The sequence below is a fragment of the Haliotis cracherodii genome, unplaced genomic scaffold, assembly GCF_022045235.1.
Source record: "Haliotis cracherodii isolate W230 unplaced genomic scaffold, xgHalCrac1.p SCAF_1, whole genome shotgun sequence".
Lineage (NCBI taxonomy): Eukaryota > Metazoa > Mollusca > Gastropoda > Lepetellida > Haliotidae > Haliotis > Haliotis cracherodii.
The window spans coordinates 38,597,369-38,604,590 of NW_027266264.1; the positions used below are offsets into that span (position 1 = coordinate 38,597,369).

Consider the following 7,222-nt stretch of genomic DNA (forward strand, 5'->3'; position numbering starts at 1 on the left):
CTGGACGGAGTAGATCAATGGTGCAATAAATGGGGATTCGCCCTTTCAAGTGAAAAAAACTGTTGGAGTTCTATTCAAACGCCGGGGGTAAGATGCTATGATACCCCGTGTCTCCATAAAAGGCAAACCTATCACATTCGAAAATTTTGCGATATTTCTTGGGGTGATCCTTGATCAACACCTCACTTGGCGAAAGCATATAGAATATGTGGAAAACAGATGTCAAAAAGACCCGAACGTATTATGGGCAATTTCAGGCACATGTTGGGGAACATCGAAGGACACTCAGCTGAACCTCTACAAATCTCTTATCAGATCAAAAATTGACTATGGTTGTGAGGCTTTTCATTCAGCATCAAATACTGTCTTAAGGCGCCTAGACAGAATACAATACAAAGCCCTAATGCTGGCCACAGGCGCAGCAACAGGCATAGCAACAGGCACCGCTCTAGAAGCACTACAAGTAGAAACGGGAGAACTCCCATTGAAACTAAGAAGAGAGCAGGCAATATTAACGTTCTGGGGACGAACATCAAACCCTTTGGTTAAAAAGATATGGCAAGATAAAAACACTCGAGATGAAGCCCTAGCTCGAAAAAATCCCTCACTAAAGCCATCTGGGATATTAGTACGTGAACTCATTCGAAGTCACAATTGCGATGACATTCAGCCTCCAGAAAGTCACTACAAAGGGTTACACCTTCCCTGGACTTTAAAAACTCCCAAAGTTGACACTGCTTTAACATCAGAAGTCACAAAAAGAGAAAACCCAACCCTACTACGATCAGTAGCTATCACTAAAATTCGAACTACCTGGGACAGCTGGGCCCTTATATACACTGATGGATCCATGAACCCTATCAACAACAGTGCTGGTTACGTGATCCATATCCACAGCTCCAAACCCCAAGCACATTCAGTTTGCTTGCCTGATGGTCAGTCAGTATTCACGGCTGAATTGGAGGCAGTTCATCATATACTCAAACTCATACCGGAACTTCCGGAAACAAAGACAGTCGTCCTGTCAGACTTGCTAAGTGCACTTCAGGTCATCAGTGGCAGAAATTCAAACTCCAGACCAAACACAGTCAACAATATTTTAAACGAATATACAAAACTATCGGACCAAGGGCAACAGGTGGAGCTGTGTCGGATCCCCTCTCACATAGTTATTCATGGAAATGAAAAAGTAGACTCACTGGCGAAGCTAGCTCTAGACAAAGCGGATATACAGCCTATTCCCTTCAGTAAACTAGAGATAAAAATCAAAATCCAAGCCTCCATAGCAGAAAGATGGCAAGCCCAATGGGACGCAAGTAAGATCGGCAGATTGCTATGCAAAATTCAACCCAAGGTCCAACAAAAGCCAAACCCATACTCAAATGAAAGGAAAATTGAAATTGCTATCTCATGCCTTAGACTCGGTCATAAAAAGCACTATGACAAGGTTTGTTCATCTTGCAATCAGGCTAAAACCATTGATCACGTGTTACTAGAATGTCAAGACCATGCCCCAGCCCGGGCTAGGTTAACAAAAGAATTGCAGTTAGATCCGCTATCTGTCTTAGATTTCCTAAAGCCAAGAGTGAGTGAGTATGGTTTACGCTGCTTTTAGCAATATTCCAGCAATATCACGGCGGGGGACACCAGAAATTGGCTTCACACAATGTACCCATGTCATGAATCGAACCCAGGTCTTCGGCGTGACGGGCTAACGCTTTACCCACAAGGCTACACGGCCGCCCCCCTAAAGCCAAGAGATACAATAGCGAGGGCCAAACTAACTCTATTTCTGAGAGATGGACAGGTACTCGAACGTATATAAACAGCAGCCAAGGATAAAAATGAAATATCAATATAAGAAAATAGAATTCATATCAATACAAAAACAGAAATTATGTGAACACCAAACTCACAATAGATATGTGTACCATACTCACACACAGGAGTCCCAAAGAGGGACAGGTCAGCCGAAATTGCTTAGGCAGAAGGCGACCTCTTAAACACTTAATGCAACAAAAACAACAACAATTCGAAGACATTTAACCTTCACTGAGTACAAAGAGGATCCAATCGAAGGTACATATTCCGCACCCGAATCAATATAAAAGATAGATCGAACCTACAACTCAAAGACATTTAAACTTCACCCAGTACAAAGCTTTGAACATGGCAGATGGAGGTAAGTTTTCTCGGGGAGCCCTTTTTTGTTTGACTGACTCAATTTTCATGATTAAAAATGTAGAATTCTCAACAAACACAAAATTTGTATATTATCGTTAAATATGGAAATCGTAATCTAAACGTTTCCTTCAAATATAATGCCATATGTACAGGCATCTAATTCGTACACTTTTGTTTTCTAAAGTATTAAAAGATCGAATAACCACACGTTTGTAATTCGTTTCCGTTTCATTTCGTTTTTCATAACCTTCTGTTTCAAACATTCGCAAGACGGTGATCGTGATGTTTTATAAGTTTAATCATTCTGAAGATAATGGACTCTGTAAAAAGATGTATACACACATCCGAAAGACGTGATAACAATCACGTATCTGATTGATGAACAACTATGATAGACCTAATTCAAATGGTAGGGAGCACCAGTTTAAATGCTGTCATGCATGTAGAAATAGACGGATATTTTTTTACTTACATGTGTAAGATCATGATTTGTTCGTTATACAGATCATCAAGAACACATCATTGGAAGACTACGGCCAAGAAAGTACAGGAAAATTGTCAAAGACAAGTAAGTGATTAAGTCATTTAACTTCAAACTGTCGGGATAGGACGGACTTTATGTAAACAGATGTCAATTCTATTATTGCTAAGCGTCAACTAACTTAGCTTTGATCCGTCGAGTGAAACACAGTTAAAACTGTTGTTCCATCGCCTTTTTAGGCCTAGTTTACTTCTATTAATTTTCACAATAATGTAATACATCTGGTTATTGCATTGGTCGTAAATCATAGGTATGTGTGTACTGCCGTTAACAATTTTATGGTCTGGTTGTTTTATTACCTATTTCCTGCATTCTTGCGTGTGTTTGAACATCATCAACGAACAAAAGAATAAATAACATGTGAACATGGACCTTGATTAATTTCCTGATTATAAACATTGATATGTCATTTAGCATGTTAAAACAATATTTTTAACCTGTTTTGAATTTGATTTTTAATTTTGAGTTTTATCACATTAATGGTATGTTACCAGAAATGAAATTGTGCATATTTTATTTTTAGTGCCCCTGAAGGTAATTTTGGACATAGAGAGGATGGCAAAAGGAGCTCAAAGAAAAGGTATTTTGTTTTACTTCTTTGACTGACTTTAAATATAATTTTCCATGTTGGTCTAAGTATTTTGATTTATTTAAAATTAAATATCGGGAGTCATTCCAGAAAATTTGCAACATGTGCCCATGGACAAACTGAATTTTAAACATTATATTATGCCAACACATAATTATTGCTCATACATAAAATGTCACACAGTCATAGCTTTATAGGACTAAAAGCCCATTTGAATAATAACCACTATAATGTGATCATGGCGTGTATAACTAACATGTTATATACAATTTCATTTCAGAATTTAGCCCACAAAGCAAAGCATGGTTGAAGTTCTTCATGCTCCTTAATGCATATAATTGCCTTTCAGTTTCATACATCCATAAATGCATACATGTCACTTTGCATAATTCAGATCCATATTTAAATTGGCTTCAACTGACATTGTCAAAATGTATATGGATGGTTCATGCTATTCAAAAGAAACATTTCTACAATGTGAAGTAAATTATTCAGTAAATCATTCAGCAAATTACAAGCATTTTCTCTTGTATGATTTAAGATTTTGTATTTGTTTGTACATTATCATGTGCCATTGATTGTTTCAGGATTCACAATCAATGACCTGTTGACTGATTATGTCCAGCAACAACAGAGGGAAGAGGAATCTGCCAAGAAAGATGAAGAATTTGGGAATGGCACCCAGGCTGAGCCCAAGACAGAAATGGACCAGCCCATATATGATGGACATTAGATGTCCATAGGCTTAAGCATCATGCTGCTATCATTGTTTGCTATATGTCACTCTGTTACCAGTGCCATGTTGGCTGATTTACTGGTATTGATATGTTTGCACTGTATGTCACAACCTAAAGCCCTGCAGAGTGTGTATATGCTGAGAAAGACATTTGCTTCTTTCGAATCTCCCCTGCAGAGATTCTATTATTGCAACAACTGTCACTCACCAGTATCAAAAGAAGAAATTTGCCCAAACACTTTTTGTTCCAATTCCCTCTTAGCCTCTATTTCTAAGAGTTTCTTCCTTGTGTTTTTTAGCTTTACCATCAGTTGCGTTCCTTTTACAAAAACTAAACTTTTGTATCTGGTCTGAGCCACTGATTCAACCGCCGGAAGAAAAATGCAAGAAACTTTGAGGATTCAAACGTATATCAACAATTTGTTGTCAATGATGATCCACTTTCAGAAAAGCATCCATACAACATATCATTTACTTTCAATACTGAAGGGGTTCCCTTGTTTAAAAGCTCACAAATGTCCATGTGGCCAGTATATTTGATGGTTAATGAACTCCCATTCAAACAAAGGAAGTCCAAAACTAATATGCTTATGTAAGGAATATTGTTTGGGCCAACAAAGTCATGTATGAGTACATTTTGTGAACCTCTTCAGGCATCTTTTTCAGACCTTGAAACAAATGGTGTGCAGGTTGAAGTAAATGGTGAATACGTTATTTGCCATTGTTTTCTTATTGCTTTGACTGCTGATCTACCTGCAAAAGGTGCTGTTTTAAATATGGTTCAGTTGAATGGATCCCACAGTTGTCTTTTTTGCACACAAAAAGGTAATAACTTCCGAACTGATAAAGGTGGCAAAGCTCACATATTCCCTTATGTTGAAGAGGACCCTAATGGTCCAGCTCGTACCACCACTGATTCAGTTAGAAATTGACTAACTGTTAGCTCTGTACAACCAGTTGAAGGAATCAGATGGTTACTCCTTTCTTATGAATCTGTCCAGCTTTGATTATGTTCGATCATGCAGTGTTGACTACATGCATTGTGTTCTTTTAGGCGTAACTCAATTGCTCCTTGTTTTCTTCAGCACATGTTGCCACAAGGTTTTCTTTATTGCCATATGTTAATTCTGTTCACAATTTGCTTTGATCAGTAAAACCATCATCCAACATATCGAGGCTGCCTAGATCTATAAGTGAACATTTAAAATACTGGAAAGCTGCCAAATAAAGATCATGGCTTCTATTTTACTCAATTCCAATTCTGCGAGGTTTGTTGCCTTATGTGTACTTTCATCATTACATTTGTTTTGTTGAAGCTATCACCTTACTTTCAAAGGACAGTATTTCTGAAGCAGATGTGACAAATGGACAGGTTTTGTTAGACTGTTTTGTCTACATGTTTGCTGATTTGTATGGAGAGAGATACTTAACACGTAATGTTCACTCCCTTTTGCACTTGCCATCAAATGTGCGAAACCTTGGTCCTCTCTGGGTATATTCTTGTTTTCCATTTGAAAATCTTAATGACAATCTCATGTCTATGTTTCATGGTACACAATATGTTGACTTACAAATTATGAATGCTTTTAACATGATGCAACTGATGCCTTTAATGGTATCCCCTGTAAAGAAAGATTCTCCAGCATATGAATTCCTATCAAAATTCCCAACACTACTTGCAAGGAGAGTTGGCCAAGACTTGTAAATTTATTGGTAAGGGCTTCAAGAAGAAGCATTAATATGCATTAATAGATTTCATGGTCTTCAAGCAGCTTAAATTCAGAGGAAAAACTTTTCATTCCAAAGAGTATGTTAGATCTTTGAAAAGAAATTCATCAGCAGTTATCTTCAGAGAAAAAGACAACAAAAGAAGGGGTGTTGTCAACTGGTTTTGTTTCACCCACGAAGTCAACTGTATTTGTGAAAAAAACCACAGTGATGACAGTTGTAAGATGCTGGCCTGCATCACTCCATATGATGTGGATGCAGGATCCATATTTTCTTCTTATGAAGATGAAGTTGACAACTTTCTTGGTGTTGAGCCATCCCATGTAAAGTTAGTTAAGGCACAGGCTGAAGACATGGGGGTAGTTATTGTACCAGTCAAAAACTTAATATCTTTACTGATCCCAGTTGTTATCGATGACAACCTTTTTCTTTGTGAACAACCCAACAACATAGATGGTGACCTGTAATGTAATTGAACTAAGGACGTAATGAAATAACTCTAAATTGGCTTGTCTTGGACATTTGTTGAAAATATTAAATCAATTCAAATACATGAATAGTGAATCAAAATGTTAATTTATTTATTGCATTAATGTAAATAACCTCAAATCAATATATTGGTAAATGCATGCATAAGTAACAAATACTCCATAAACAATTTTCTACAACAATGAATGGACAGTCACTTTTAATACTCCCTCATTCTGTTTGAGAAAAGAAAACTTTCTTACATCTTTTGTGTTCAGATTTCATTGCATTTCTTTATCTTTCACATTCCCCGTTGCAGGTGTCAGGATAAATATCCAGAAGGTTTTATATAGAAAACTCTGTGACATCTTAAAAATCTGTGGAGGATTATTATTTTATGTTCCTGTGTTGGTTATTCTTATATACTTTTTTCTGATGAGAATGTTATATGGCACACAGACACTGTTACTTTCTGATTGAAATTTATGAATATATTGTACATTCTTTTCATTTTCCAGAATATTGTATCCTCAAATTCCCGCATTTGTTTTTACTGTATTTAATAATAATATACCTGGAAGCATTAATTGTGTTGAGTATTTCATTATTTATGTCTTTGTTGACATATATAGGATTTTCTAATTCATTGCATGTGAATTTATGAGATCAATAGTTATAAAGAAAATTCAAAATAAATAATAAAGATCATGTAATCAAGGTACCTAGATCTTGACTGCAGTTCAATGTATTGAACTGTAACAATTGAAAGAAAGTCTTTGAAAGGTATATACTTACAAAAGTCTTCATATGGTTTTGGCAAGTGAGGATGCATTGCAAACCGTTTATCAAGTTGCCTAGTAATGAAGAAGTCTCTAAACAATTGTTTCGAAGATCTCCACTAGCAAAGGAAACTCCACAGTATCTTTTCAATTTTGTTTGTAAAGAAGTCTCCGATACATCCTTGCAAACAGTTAGG

The 7,222-nt window shown here is 36.6% G+C and overlaps 1 pseudogene; it reads left to right on the forward strand.

The window, feature by feature from the left end:
- Window positions 1-4,017: 4,017 nt before the first annotated feature.
- On the forward strand, window positions 4,018-6,245 carry LOC139466629 (uncharacterized; annotated as a pseudogene).
- Window positions 6,246-7,222: the final 977 nt, after the last annotated feature.